This window comes from Protopterus annectens, chromosome 5.part1, assembly GCF_019279795.1.
Source record: "Protopterus annectens isolate FY-2018-M chromosome 5.part1, PAN1.0, whole genome shotgun sequence".
Classification (NCBI taxonomy): Eukaryota; Metazoa; Chordata; order Ceratodontiformes; family Protopteridae; genus Protopterus; species Protopterus annectens.
In genome coordinates this window covers 721,839,570-721,855,967 of record NC_056736.1, presented here as the reverse complement: position 1 = coordinate 721,855,967, position 16,398 = coordinate 721,839,570, and the positions used below count along the sequence as shown (strand labels likewise).

The 16,398-nt window shown below is 41.9% G+C and overlaps 1 protein-coding gene across 1 annotated transcript in view; it reads left to right on the top strand.

Moving 5' to 3' along the window:
- GDPD4 (glycerophosphodiester phosphodiesterase domain containing 4) overlaps window positions 1–16,398 on the top strand; it is a 1,130,252-nt gene that overhangs the window by 442,577 nt on the left and 671,277 nt on the right. The gene's annotated exons all lie outside the window — the stretch shown is intronic.

Below are 16,398 nucleotides of genomic sequence, written 5' to 3'. Positions count from 1 at the left end.
GTGTATTAGGTAGCCATGCAGTGCTTTTGGAAACTTCACTTTACTCATAAATACTAAACAAAAAACATTTAAGATCATTGGAAGAATCTCCTGAAAATAGCATTTCTCAGGAGCTCCCAGAATGTTCCTACCACTAATAGACCCCGGAACTCTTTGCAACCCCAGACATAACATTTAAGTTCCAGTTCTAGGCTATGGACCTTGAGAAAAATATTCCGATGGCATTATTTACCCCACCTGGTAGGACCTTTCATTCATCCTATGTTAACCTGTATAATTTATAAGAAACATAATGTTCGTAGGACAACAGTATGAAATTGTGTTATAAAAGAACTGACTGAATGTGTCATATGTATCTGCTGAAAAACTTACCTGCTGCAGAAGGGTGAAGAAGGATTACTGGGTTTTCCTGACAATCTGGAAGGTTTTGTCTTGCTAGTTTCAAGTGGTGGCAGTCATCTGAGCCAAGAACAGAACTTTTTTTCTTAGAAAAATGATGACTGTTAATCTTTTAAATGACATATATACACAAAGATTTATTCAGAGGAGCAAAATATCTGCTGTTGGCACTCATGACTTCTACCTATGGAATTCCTTTACTGAGTTTCCCATCAGGTTTTATGACATTGAAATGTGAGCAGAGGATGAATAAGAACAATGAAGTGAAATTCCCTGCTCTGACAACAGTTTTATATTCTGACGGTTTTACTGATTCCATTTTGCAAGGTTCTTTAAACCCTGTTAATGTATAGTGGGTGTGACAGATGCTTTTTGTGATCATTGCTTAGTGCAGTAATGCTCCTTTTCGGATGTTACCTTAGGGCAAATACCCCTTTCCTTGGGGTGTGAAGACTTTGAAATTGATTATAAGGGGCATAGGATGGAGTCCCCTGAAATGGAGGCATGAAGGGCTGTGCCACCCCCCAGCACACACACACACACACACACACACACACACACACACACACACACACACACACACACACACACACACACGGAAATCAGGTTTGAATTGTGCTGCAAAGTTTTTTTTTTTGACAGAATGTGGAATGAAGTCTTCTTTACATTCCTTAGATAGAGACAATAAACGTATTTATTTATTTTTGATTATTAGTCCTGGTGAAAGGTTTTCTTAGACGATAGACAAAGGTTTTGCAAATAATGACAGTTTACTGTGTCTGCAGTCAGCTGTTGCTGAGGAATATGTGATGCAAGTTTTACAATGATCCAGACAAAGTTTGGTCTACATAGTTATCAGTCACTTTAACCGTATCAAAAATCTGAGTAATGAATACAGTGACAAACATTTGCACAAAGACAGCTGACTGTATTATAGTTCAGGACTAATACAGTTGCACAAGTTGTATTTTCTTATGTGAATGAACATTTTATTAGCTTGATATCGCATAATTTTGGCCTTCTGAAATATAAATGTTGTATGTTACACAGTATTACTATAAAATGAAAAAAGTCAGTGGCCATTTTCTGAGGCATCAGTCTGTTTTTAAGAAATGTATTTCATTTATTTGTGCAGTAATCAGATACATACCTGGTTCCACAGCTGGGCATTCTCCTTAGCACCAGGGGAAATTCAGTTTTGTTAAGTTAGACTGACCTAAACATCACATGATTCACTATTGTACTAATACTAGGCCATTTCAGACAAATGATACAGTGTAAGCAACCCTAGCATAAGCATTTATATGACCCATTCATACAATTTACTCTTTGGCCTTGGTGATAGAAGCATCCCGAGTGCTGTTTCTGTAGCCTGCTAGGTTTATGGTGTTCATGAGCAAAGCACTGTTATAATCTGCTGTGTTAGAGGAAACTAATATTTTTCTGCAGTTTTCTGCTCTTGTGACATAAGGGATTAATTCTAGGTGGGGAACAATAATTGAATACTTTGTATGCCTATTTTCCCTGTAAACCTGGATGTGCAAGAGTCATAATCTCAGACAGATGCTTGGATATGAAACTATTCCAAAAGGATCCACATTTATAGGAGAGGAGCTGAATGTTTGGAATTGTATGAGGATGCTTGCTTAATAGGTTCATAGGTTTATAGGTACTTACTAGACTATTGAACTGTGAGGATGTCAGGACGTCTAGCCTTACATTCCCATGGTAGCTTTCAGCCTTTATATTTTGCATGCAAATAACCCAGACACAGGCAGAACAAAGATCTGTTGGGTCATTTACATGTTTATCCCATCCATAATGGGCAGGGGTGATAAACTGGGAGAATTTGCTGTTATCCATCCATTCGTCCAACTTGCATTTGATTAGAGTAAGAGAAGTACTCGGCTTTATTTGGAGTAGGTTGCTGTTCCATCGAAGTGGTACATACTTATCCCTCCAATTTGTTGTAATAATTTTGCAAGGGAATGAGATACCTTGAGTAGGTTTTTGTGATACTGTTGGACTTGCAAGTGAGTAGTTAAGTCTGACAAAATAGGGTCTGTTGAACCTGTATATGTGAGAGACAGGTCACCTCTCAGTAGCGTGTATGATACTGAGAAGAGGGGCAAGGCTCTGAGATGGTCTGCATTATGTTTACAGTTTAGGCCCTTGCATTTTTTTTTAAGTGAGAAAATGTTATGGTCATACATGTTTTGACAAGTGTTTGGACAGATACATGACGGAAGGGGCATTGAACTGAATGATCAGCCTAATGAGTGCCAAGTACTGTGGAATGATTACATCCCTTTAGCTATAAGCTGTTCAGTGAAAAAGGACTTCCTTACAGCAGTGGATATGTGGTGATCAAAAGACAGGTAGTCGCTGACATGGGTTCCCAGATAACTTACTACAGGGTCAATTTTCAGGGGTGCATTGTCAATGTGATAGTTACAAGACGAGTCATGCTTGCCAAAGGATATGATTTTACACTTCTTGGCTTTTAGTTTTAATCCTTGGATGTTCTTCATGTTTCATGGTTGCAGTCATTACATTTGGGTTATCTGCTTGCAGGTAGTCCTCAGTTGGCCTGATTAACAAAGTCTTGGGTCCTGCGTCAGTTGCTGTCCCTTCTTCCATGACGTCAGGTCATCAGGGGTATAAAACATGCAGCCAATGCCATTACATCAGTCTTTCTTGCTGTGTGGTGCCCGAAGCAGAAGCAGTTCGATAGTGCAGGTTGGCCGACTCCTGAAATTTTCTTTCGGAGTTTCAGAACCGAAGTCTTCAACTAAAGCTAAGTATCCAGTTGGGGAAACTATTTCTTGCTCATTACCGATGTCAGTAAAAGTTAATAATTGCATTACTTGTGGAAAGCAAATACCTTATAAAGATTTTCATCCGTACTGTATTCCTTGCCTAGGCCCTGACCATGACGTACCTTGCTGTTGGTTTTGTGCCTTATTTAATCAGCGCACTATCCGTCGTCGGTATATTTTCACCTCTAAATATTTCGGTTCTCGGTTTAATTATCCAGAAATGTTGTCGGTTAGACATTCGACTACCGGGATTTCCAAAAAAATGCAAAGATAAAGACAGAGACAGACCGCCGAGGTCCAAAACTGCCAACAACGCTTCTCCTAAGCCAGTCGCCAGTTCACTGGTACTCAGTGAGGCGCATTCACAGCCCCTGATACCCACTACTTCTGATTCGTAGGCCTCTAATGAGACCCATTCGGAGTCAAGTATGCTGCAAGATGCTTCAGCTAAGGAACCCGCGGATGTCTCTACCTTGGATGGGTCCAGAGCCGCTGTGCAGGCACCGGCTTCTGAGGGTGTATTCAGGCCTATGGACTTGCATATTAAACCGACGCCTCCTTCTTCACTTAGGCCTAAATCTCGACCCATGCCTAAAAAACCAATGCCCAGGCCACATGCTCATGCCTCTATGCTTAAAAAACAAATGATAAGAATGGCTGAAGATCTAATAACTCTAATCAGGGATAGCCAACACCCCCCCCCCTTTCTAAGAGATCTAGGACTGAAGTTGTTTATGAATCTTCTGACCAGGATTCTGTTTTTTCTGATTCTTGCCCTTATCTACTTATGAGGATTCTGATGCAGAGGACTCCATTCCCTCTGCTTCCGCTCCAGAGGATTTTTCTTTTGGGGAAACCTTACATACTGTAAGGGAGCATTTCCACTGGGAAAGCCAGGATTTTTCTGATTCAAAAAAGAGGCTTAAGGATTTCTTACTCCTACCTCAGCGTAGGCCTTTAGCTATTTCTCCTGTACTAGACATTGTTAATGATGCTTTTTCGGAATCTAGTTTGGCAACTGATTCCTTGCCTCCTGCTCCCAGAAAACCTGACAGATACTACAGGGTTCCTGAGTCACATAAGTTCCTTTTTAAAAACCCTATTGCGGATCCAGAGAATATTTCACAGGGCTCCAAGGGCATTAAGGCTTCTACTGCGAAAAAATCCTACCCCTTCTGATAGAGACTCCAGGGCACTGGATAGATGGGGTAAGAAGGTTTACACTTCTGCAACCTTGTCCATTAGGGCTGTAAACTGCCAGTTTCATATGTTAAAGTATCAGCAACATGTTATTGGATTGCTTAAACAGAAAATGATGTTGATTCCTGACTGTGTGGAAAATAAAGAATTACAGGATTTAATGCATTCTGCTGAACAAGTTGGAACACATACTTTGCAATGTGGTTTTGATTCATTAGAGGCCTTTTGCAGAGCTGCTCTTACTGGGTCTGTGCTCAGAAGGCATGCTTGGCTAAAGGAGCAATCTTTGCCTGATCATGTTAAAGCTAAATTGTTGGATGCTCCCTTAAATCAGGACAGCCTGTTTGGCAACAAGGCTGAGGAAGTTCTTAAAAAGATGGAAGATAAAGCTAAATCTATGCAAACTGTTAAAGATTTCTTACAAGTTCAGCCTCCTAGATTTAGTAGGCACTGATCTTCTAAGAATTGGTCCTTTCCAGCCCCTTCCAGGTCTTCTCAAGCCAAACCCAGACACAGCAAAACCCCCAGATTTCAGTCCCGGGGACACACAGGACTAAGCAGTGGAGGGCCTCCACTTCCAAAATCTGGAAGTAATAAGACTCCCCCCTATGGTAAACTGTCTCAATGACTTACTTTTAAAATTTCCAAGCACTTATCAACTGACTGCCCCTTTGGGGGGAAAGATTGCTCTTCATGCAAAGAACTGGGAACTCATTACCCAGGACAAATGGGTTTTAAATATAGTGTCCCAGGGATACAGATTTCACTTCCACACGTTGCCAGCACCAAGCGGGTGGCCGGACCTACCCCCAAATCAGTGGGCAGAGGCCCAAAAACAAGTACTTTCTCTCTTAAGCATGGGGGCTATTCAACTGGTACCAGAAGAGGAAAAAGGACAAGGTTTCTACTCGAGAATTTTCCTGGCACTCAGAAAAGACAATTCATGGAGTCCTATCCTGGACCTGTCTACTCTAAACACCTTTTTGGAGATTCCAAAATTCAGGATGCTGACTCTTCACCAATTACTTCCTATGCTAGGCAAAGATGCCTGGTTGGCAACACTAGATTTAAAAGAAGCATACCTGCACATCCCAATCAGGGAATCTTGCAGAAGATACCTACGCTTCAAAGCAGGCTACACGCACTGTCAGTTCTCTGCACTGCCCTTTGGCTTATCTACTGTGCCCAGGGTATTCACAAAGTGCCTAGCTCCAGTTATTGCATTTTGCAGGCAAAGAAATATTCAAATATACCCTTACCTGGACGATTGTCTAATTCAGGCAGAAAACCAGGACATACTTTTGAATCATCTGGACTTTGTACAAAGGGTTCTAACTTGTCTGGGTACACCACAAACGAAAAGAAATCACACCTGGTACCATGTCAACAAATTGTATTCCTGGGAGCATGCTTGAATACAACTTCCCAGATGGCTTACCTCATGCCAGAGAAACAAATTAATTTGACAACCTACTTCAAACAAGTGGCCACAAAAACCCTGCTATCTGCAAGACAAATACTGCAAGCTTTGGGGTTCATGGCCTCTGCATTCTTCTAATTCCATATGCAAGACTGCATATGAGGAAACTACAGTGGTATCTAAAAAGCCTATGGTGTCAACATTCTCAGGATCTAGAAGCAATGATACCTATCATACCTTGCCTACACCTAGAATTCCTTTGGTGGGCAGAGGCCTGCCACCAAAACAAGGGACTACCTTTCACACCACCCCCTGCCACCCAAACCCTAACAACAGACGCATCAGACTATGCATGGGGGGCTCACCTGGCAGGGAAGTGCATTCAGGGCAAATGGAACCCAAGTCAAATGCACCTCCATATCAATCAAAAAGAAATGTTAGCTGTACAGAATGCTCTGACAGCCTTCAAGGACCACATTCTTCCAGGACAACTTATGGTAAAGACGAACAACACCACTGTTATATGGTACATAAACAAGCGGAGGGGGGGTACACATTCTTACCCCCTCTGCAGACTAGCCATGGCATTGTGGAACACAGCCTTGAGCTACCAAGTGCACCTACAAGCTCAATTCCTGCCAGGAAAATTAATTACACTGGCAGACGGACTAAGCAGAAACCTCATGGACCCACACGAGTGGAAACTGGAACCAAGGATTTTCAACATGTTGACACGCAAATGGGGGAGCCCAGATAGAGACCTATTTGCCGCTCCCCAGAACTACCAATTGGACACATTTTGCACAAGGATTTCCCACAAACAAGCCTGGAAAGTGGATGATCTATCCTTCAGCTGGAAAAACCTATCAGTCTATGCCTTTCCCCCTCTGCCTCTACTCTCCAAAGTACTACTAAAAATCAAACGGGACAAACCAAGGATGATTTTGATTGCTCTAGACTGGCCGCACCAACACTGGTACCCCCTCCTGCGCAGTGTGTCATGGTTATCCCCATGGCACCCGCCTCAGACTCCTTCCCTGTTGCCTCAGCAGGAGAACCAGATTCTGCACCTTCAGTTTCTAACACTGAACCTGGCTAATTACATAATCTCTCCTTTACCATCCCTCAGTAAACCTGTGATGGATATCATTTTAGAGGCAAGGAGGCCTAGTACTAGAAAATCTTATGCTGAAAAATAGAAAAGATTCTGTGCCCTTGAACCAATCTCAAGGGATGAGCACAGCAGTGCCCAATTTACCTCAGATTTTACAATACTTAACTGAGATGCTTCACAAGGGCCTGTCTTTTTCCTCCATTAAAATCCATGCCTCAGCCATTTCAGCTCATTATAACACAGAACCTCCCCTCTTCTCTCATCCACTACTCAAGCAGTTCCTCAGAGGGGCCAAAGATTTGAGACCACCCAGGAGGGCTCCAACCCCAGCCTGGGACCTTAACTTTGTTTTGAAGAAACTCACTCTACTTCCTTCTGAGCCAGCTGCTACTGGAGACTTAAATTTTTTTTCTTGGAAAACAACTTTCCTTTCATAGGTTCATAGGTAGGTACTAGGCTATTGGCCCTAGGGCCTATATAAGCCTATCCAAAAGGTACCCTGGCTTTCACCACCAAAGAAAATTATTTTCCTGTGCCACTGTCGAGCAGAGCCACAGAAGTGATCCCCGGGGTAAATTTCCTGTCTCCCATCCAATCATCAAGATTTTTCTTGAAGAGTGCTAATGAGGAGCTTTGTTTGATATAGATAGGTAGTTTGTTCCAGATTATGGGAAGTCTCTGGGACAGAAATCTATCCCTCCAGCATGTTCTGTTTATTGTGGTGACAAGGTTTAGGTCCCTAGAGCATGTAGCTCGTAGGGATTGAGATTTCTTTAAGTGGAGCATGTCTAAAAGCTCTGGGTTTGACATAGCTTTGTGTGTTAGGCAGAGATCGCCTCTGAGTAGGCGATATGCGACGGAGTAAAGCTGTAGTTTTTTTAGATGGTCTGCACAGGGCATCTGTTTGAGACCGGTAATCCTCTTTGTGAGGTGTTTCTGTGGCCTTTCCAGTTGTTGTAGATGTCTTGTGAGGTACATACCAAAAGGGGCATTGTACTCTACAATGGGTCTAATGAGTGACGAGTAGAGGGGAACAATGACCTCTTTTTTCCTGGATGAGAAACCTTTTGTGATGAGGTGTGCCATGTAGACGGATTTCCTGACTACTGTGGTGATGTGATTATCAAAGGAGAGACTACTGTCCACCTATGTCCCAAGATCTCTTATCACACTTTCAGTGTTAAGTAGACTACCACCTATGTGGTAGTTCATGGGTACAGAGTTTTTACCAAAAGGGATGACAATGCACTTTTTGGCATTGAGCTTGAGGCCATGGCTTTGACACCAGGCATCTGTCTCAGCGAGGCCCTTTTGTAGGATGTCCACATCTTTTGGAGTTTTGATTATGGCTCCTAGTTTGCAGTCATCTGCGAACTTCATTAGCCAAGGACCTTCTGTGTTAGCCTATACTTCAGAGAAGTAGATACCAAACAGGAGAGAACCCAGGACTGAACTCTGTGGTACTCCACTTGTCACTAGTCTGAAGTTGGATTTGGAGTCTGCTACTTTCACAGTGTGGGTTCTGTCAGTGAGCCAGTTGGCAACCCATCTTGTGCCATAGGGATTTATACCTAGTTTAGTGAGTTTATCTATAATTCCAGAGTGGAGGATGGTGTCAAAAGCCTTGGTAAGATCTAGATAGGCTGTGTGAACCACCTTACCCTCATCTACAGCTTTAGTGACCTCTTCAAAGAAGTCTAGCAGGTGTAGGAGACATGATCTGCCTTTTACAAACCCGAACTGGGTGGGGTCCTGTGTTTGGAGATTACCAATGTCATTGTTTATAAATTCCATGATGATACACTCCATAGCCTTGCAGAACAGGCTCGTTAGGCTAATGGGGCGTTAGTTTCCAGGGTCTGTGGTTGCTCCTCCTTTGTGGAGTGGGATAACCATCGCTATGCAGCATTCAGTGGGCACATAGCCTGAGGTGAGGCTATGACTGAACATGGTACTTAGGTGGGGTGCCAGTTCGTTCTGTAGTTCATGTAGAACACAGCCTGGGATGTTGTCAGGTCCCATGGATGCTGTGTTCTTGGCTTTGGATAGTGTGTTTTTTACCTGTGCCTTTAGGGGATGACAGGGGGGTAAAGTTAGCACTGAACCTATCGGCCAGGATGTTGGCAATATCAGTTGGTTCTGTATATTTAGTGCCATTGTCCTGTAACTCAGAGCAGATCTGAGTGTTGCCATTGAGATTCTTGACATAGCTATAAAATGCTTTGTGGTTGTCTTTAGAGTCAGTGGTGATTTTGTTTTCATAATTAGATTTGGAGGATTTTATGAGGGATCTCAGCTTCTTACTGAGGCTGACCATGGAGTTCCTCCAATCATGGGATTTTACTCTTTTTTGCAACAGTTTCTTTCTTCTCTTGTAGAGTTTGTTTATGGCAGGGGACCACCAGATTGGCTTCCTTTTTTGGAGGATAGCATCTTGGTTCTGTTAGGGATTGCACGATCCATGCCCTCGTGTAAGTGCTTATAAAGTGCATTTGTGTAGGATTCAGCAGTCATACCTCTATTGTCCATCAGCATGGGTGTCGTGAAGTTTGCCTCTTCTGTTTGGAGAAATTGTTTACTGTGGTTTCCCTAATGGGAGGTGGGGGAGGGATGTGGATGTCTAGGGTGAGTAGCTTGTGGTCGGATCTGACCAATGAGGAATTGACGTCTGGTGTGGAGCACCGGTTGCCCATGTTGGTAATAACCAGGTCTAGGATATTGCTGCCCCTGGTGGGGGTGTGGATAAGTTGATCCAATGCATTGGAATTTATGAATTCCAGAAAACACTGAGCACAAGAGTTGGTACATGAGTAGTTTTCCCAGTTAATGGTGGGGTAGTTGAAATCGCCCATTATTAGGGTGTTAGGTTGTACCCTAATATTTTCCAGTGTATCAAGAATCAAGAAATGAGGAGTGGGAATCCTGGGGCATTGTGGGGGATCTGTAGCAAGCTACAATTTGGATTGCAGTCTTGCCCAGAGTTAGTTGCCCTTGGATAATCTCGGATGCATTATACTGAGCAACTAACCTGGAGGTGTGGATATTCTTAATGAATATGAACACGCCTTCACCTTTAGTGTTTCGGTCCAAGTTAGGTGGCTGAAAGGTGTGGTATGAATTATAGCCTGGTAATGCAGGGGTACTCTCTGGAGCCTTGAACCAGGTCTCTGTCACTGCACAAATGTCGATGTTCTCCATTTTAAGGAGTGCCTCAAGTGAGTGCATTTTGAGGTTTAGACTTCTAGCATTGAGTAGCTAGCAATACCCTCAGATTCTTCTTGCTTGTACATGTTATGGTGGTGAATTTGTCATTTGCAACTTGCCTAAAAAAGGCACTATAGGGGTGGCTAGAGCCTTAGCCAGTATCCAGAATCCCAGGGGTGACAGGTGCAGGCCATCTCTGGCAAAGCATTGTGGTTTGTCGATCATGTCATCCCAGGCAGACAGATACTGGATCCCCTTAGAATGACACTAGAAGCTTAGCTAATTGTTGAAGTCAATCATTTTGTCCTTGTACTGTGGTATAATTCTGGGTGATGGCAGGATGCTACTCAGGGCTAGGGTCATACCTCCCTGGGCTACAAGATCAGACAGCTCCTCCATGTCCCTTTTCATGTAGTCCAGGGAGGTACATCTCAGGTCATTCACACCAACATGGACAATGACAGAGTCATATTTGTACTTGTTGTGGAGTGACCTGAGTGTATGCATTATGTGGCAGATCCTGGCACCCGACAGGCAGCTGATAGTAACTTTCTCCTTGTTTAGCCTGGTGAGTGGAACATCAGTGTGCCTGACTATAGAGTCACCTATGACTAGAGTGTTGGGTACGTTGTTTTGCCTTATGGGCTGTGGTTGAGTGACACACTGAGTTTGTGGGCTATGTGTCATTTGGGTTGTGTTGGGGGGTGGAGGTTGCTTGTGTTTCTGCTTTGGAGGTCCCTGTTGCTTTGGCAGGTTTTTACTGAGAGCCTCCGCGAATGTAGGTGTGTGTTTTGTGTTTCTATGTGTGTGTTTTGGTGGTGTAGATTTTGAGGGACTATGTGCCAAGTGTGGTGTGGTGCAAGGGTTTACCTTCTCTTGACTGTCTAGTCCAGTCTTAGGTGAAGAAAGCTTTGCTTCCAGTTTGGCTATATAAGTGCATCTCTCACAGGTTGTAGTGTTGGGTGTTAGGAGGAGAGGGTTGTCTGTGTACATGAGGCAATTGCTGCATTGCTCCAAGATGCCCAGATTCATCAGGTAGACAGGAGAAAACACCGGGAGCTGACCTTTAGACATGCCTGGATAGGTGCTTATTTGTTAAGTACTAGACACTGTTTTCCTCTAGACAGTGAGGAAAGTTGAGTGCTGTAGTAATTTGTATCTTAATTAGTGCTTACAATAAGTTCTGAACAAGTGCTGAGCTCAAAGAAACAGACGAGTGCTGAAACTAAAAAAACTGGCTAGTTCTAAGAAACAAAATTAAGCTAGAATGCTTCCCTCCAACACAGAAAGGCTTGGGGGCTTAGAAGCCCACAAATAGTCCTGGACACAGCAAATCTGTATCCAGACTAGACTACCCACAGGAAAGGCAGGAAACAAGCTTAGAATTTTTTTTTTTTTTGTTTAAGTGGAAAGAGAGAAAGGAGGAGCAGAAACTAAGCTGACTGTCCTTCTCAAATGTTCTCCCTGTATTAGGTAGAATGAGGTAATGACACTAGACTGGAAGGAGGGTCCCAGATCAAATTTACAGTAGGGGCGGGCAACTGCAGAGCCACCAACTATAAGAACAGCATACCAATAGGGAGGGAGGGTGGAAAACAAACTGCAAAAATGTTTCTCACAGCAGAAAAGCAGCAGTGAGCCTTTAAATGAAGGTTTTAATCAGCTAAAGGAGCCTCTAGAGAAATAAGTAATCAGAATCAAACAACCCAACAGACGCTTAATAAAAGTGGACAATTTCCAGTTAATACCTCACACACAGTGAAACTAGCTAGAAAAATATACAGTACACAAAGTGCTATAAATAACTTGAAAAAATAAGCAAAACAACAGGATACGTAATGTTATATATTATAGATCCAAGTTTGCTCAATGTCCTTCCTTCGATTAGCTCAGTGTGAAATGGCAGAAACACTCACAAACTTAACTTCTTAGGTAACAGAAAGTTGAAACCTGAGACAACGTTTAAAAAAAAAAGCTCAAAAGAACCAATGAGGTGCTTAGTCTAAGATGTAGTCCAGGTGACCTCAGTCAGCCAATGACCTTAAACAATTCTTTCTCACTGAAATGCCTGATGGCTTTGGCTAACCTAAGATGTCCCTGAACATGTGCTCAGGCACACAGCCTCCACAAACACTAGGCCCAAACACAAGCCTGAATATGGACAATGCTACAAATATCCACATTACTTAGAAACAAACTGCAGAAATGTTTCTCACAGCAGAAAAGCTGCAGTGAGCCTTTAAATGAAATTTTTAAACAGCGAAAGGAGCCTCTAGAGAAAGCTTTTAACTGTAAACAAGTTATCAGAATCAAACAACCCAACAGATACTTAATACAAGTGGACAATTTCTAGTTAATACCTCACACACAGTGAATCTAGTTAGAAAAATATACAGTAGACAAAGTGCTATAAATAACTTGAAAAAATAAGCAAAAAAAACAGGATACTTAATGTTATATATTATAGATCCGAGTTTGCTCAGTGTCTTTCCTTCGATTAGCTCAGTGTGAAATGGCAGAGACACTCACAAACTTAACTTCTTAGGTAACAGAAAATTGAAACCTGAGACAACTTTAAAAAAAAAGCTCAAAAGAACCAATGAGGTGCTTAGTCTAAGCTGTAGTCCATGTGATCTCAGTTAGCCAATGACCTTAAACAATTCTCTCTCACTGAAATGCCTGATGGCTTTGGCTAAACCAAGATGTCCCCGAACATGTGCTCAGACACACAGCCTCCACAAACACTAGGCCCAAACTCAAGCCTGAATATGGACAATGCTACAAATATCCACACTACTTAGAAACAAACTGCAGAAATGTTTCTCAGAGCAGAAAAGCAGCAGTGAGCCTTTAAATTAAAGTTTTAAACAGCTAAAGGAGCCTCTAGAGAAAGCTTTTAACTGTAAACAAGTTATCAGAATCAAACAACCCAACAGATGCCTTAGCAATTACTTCAGCTCGAAGGGTATCTGAATTACAGGCCCTTATGGCAGTGGAGTCTTTCATCATCTTTCATGTGGACAGGGCGTCCCTCAGAACCAATCCAACCTTCATGCCCAAGGTGGTATCCAGTGTGGCTTTTAATCAGTCCATTAATTTGCCAACCTTCTTTCCCAATCTACAGAACAAAAGGGAAGGGATATTGCACTCCTTAGATGTGCACAGACAACTTAGATTCTACTTGGACAGGACTAAACCTCAAAAGAAATTTGAACAACTGCTGGTGGCATTTGCTGCAGGGGCAGAGGGGAAGGCTATTTCAAAGCAAACCATTTCTAAATGGATAGGCCATTGCATTCATTTCTGCTATAAGTACCATGGAAAACCTATCCCCTGGGGATCAGACCTCACTCCACCAGGGCTGCATCTACCTCTACAGCCTTTCTCAGAGGCATCCCTACCAGGGACATCCTAGAAGCTGCTACCTGAAGTTCTGTACATACTTTCACCAAACATTATCATTTGCCAATTTTCTCTAAATCCAGAGCTGGCTTTGCCACTGCAATCTTGCAGGGCCTTATAGCTGGCCCTAATGCTATCTAAATTCCTCCTCCCAACCATAGCTTTGGGAATCTACCCAAATGTAATGACTGCAACAGTGAAACACGAAGAACATAGTACAGTTGCGTACACTTACCATAAATGTAGACGTTTGACTGTATTTACAGTTGCAGTCCTGGTTACCCTCCCTCCAGTCCCCTACCTTCTGTTGGCTATACCTCTACTTTCCTTTACTATGCCTTTTGGTGTATTTGCTTTTTGTTGGAGGTATATCATTGTACTTTTATATTTTATTGCTCCCCATTAGGGGGGTACCTGACATCTGGGGCAAGAAAAACTGATGTAATTGTGTTGGCTGCATGTTTTATACCCCTGACGACCTGACATCATGGAAGAAGGGACAGCAACCAACACAGGACCCAAGATTTTGTTAATCAGGCCAACTGAGGGCTACCTGCAAGCAGATAACCCAAATGTAATGACTGCAACAGTGAATACACTCGAACATCTACATTTATGGTAAGTGTACACAACTGTACTTTTTTCAAACCAGCTATTTGTTTGGGACAGGCCCTCAATGTTTTAGAACATATTTATTTGTCACTTGGCTATGCTAATACCAAATTTTATGACCAGAGTATTTTTCATCATATTTCAATGTTTTCATCTCAGCTTGCAGTAAGTTGTAATGGGCAAGTAAAGACTGAAGTGACTCTTGATTCATTTTATCAACAGCTTCGATTTGGGTTTCTAACTCTGTTATTCTTGTCTTGGCATTCTGATGATGTGAAGCTAATTTACTGAGGGTCTATATTATTTCTTCAACAGCTTAGGTTGTCGAATGCAAGTTTCAAAATTGTGAACGGCCATATAAGCAAATTCTTTCCTTGGGAAAGAATTTGCTAGGCCGTCCGGAAATAAAATTAGCTTTTCAACCTAAATATAGTGGGGGGCTTTACCCCCACACCCCCTGATGTGGGGGGCTGTGCCCCCCACACCCCCCCAATTAAATATACCAACTCCAAGATTGCTCTACATTGGGGAAAGGGCAAATCCCCGATAATGGCCAAGCAAATTCTTTCCCGAGGAAAGAATTTGCTTACATGGTCGTTCGCGATTTTGAAACTTCGACGCTTAGGTGTCAATCACTGAGCATTTGACAACCTAAGCTGTCGAAGAAATAATATAGATGCTTTACTGCTTAGCAACCATCTCGCTGCAAGTTTCAATACTGACTTTCTAACATCTTTGAGATGCATTTTTTGGTTTCACTTGCTAACATTTTATTTAGTTGTTGTTGTTGTGTCTTTCGGCTTTTTCTGGTTAGGGGTCGCCACAGCAGAACTCCGGTCCGCTAATGATTGGCAGTAGATTTTTATGTGCCGAGTTGCCAGCCCTAATACACAACCTTCAACGAAGGTACGCCCATTCACGCATGTCTCCACACAGAAGACGCTCTAGCTGAGAATCGAACAGGACAACGTCTTACTGTGAGGCGACAACACTACCACAGCACCACCACCGCAGTACTGACTGGAATTAGTTGTTGTTATTTTATTTATTTATTTATTTGGGTTAAGGGTTACAGCATATCATTGTTTTACTTGTACAGATAAAGTGTTATGTTTACACTTCCTCCTGGTAGTGGAAGTCTCTTACTGCTGTCCTGGGTCTAAATTCTCTTACTGCTTCCTAAGCAGAAAGCTGTGTATTACTATGTAGCTAAATTAGTAATGGCTCAAGTGTTACTATCGACATGTACAGTGACAAAAAAGAAGTAAACAAGTAGAATGCTGCCATGGAAGTGTCAAATATTAAAAACCTATAAAGAAATTAAGACAAAAAGTAATCACTGTTAGAAGATTATAGATAAGGGAACAGATCATCAAAAATACTTAAAAAATGCACAGTATCAAACAGATCAGGCTTTGTCATACATTGTATCCAAAAATAATCTAAAAATATCACCACAAGCAGAAAAAAAATGTAGAAGGTATGCAGATAAATATAAAGGAAAAGTACAAAATAAGCAATTCATTAAAGTCCGAACAATGTTTTATAGAGAACTGGGAAACAAAGCATAGGAACAGGGATACCAAGTAGTTACACTGTGGAGAAGCATTTATGAAGACCTCATCAAACATAAATGGATAAAAGAATTAAAAGAAATGTTAAGGAGCAGCATTGTACAGGACATGAAATGGAATTAAGTAATGGCTAGAGAAACTGAGACAAAAAATTAAGAAAAGCTGCTCACTTAAAAATCACAGGCCCAGGTACAGAACCTAATTTCTTGTGAAACTTATTAATATTTTGACACAAAGATTTCACCCTCAGCAAGTTTTACTTATATGCACATCCCAAATAGACATCAACCTAGTTGACAACAGGAAAAATGATAATCCACCTTAAGTGACCCCCTTTTTTTTTTCGAAAATTTCTTTATTGCATTTTTCAATAATAAACACACACAAGAATACCATAAGACACAGATATGTTACATCAATGTAGTAAAAACATAAACACAAAGAAAAGGAAAAACAGAACTAACATGAGCTAACTATATGCAAATGATACATACAGTTTACACTAGAAGTCATGCTTTTCCAACTACTAGAATCGATATATAAAGGCAGGTAAAATTAGATCTCACTTAGAAATGAGGAAGACAGGTTAGGAACTGATCAATAAACTGGGGTGATGCTAATGAAGCGCCATTACCACATAATCCATTAAAAGAA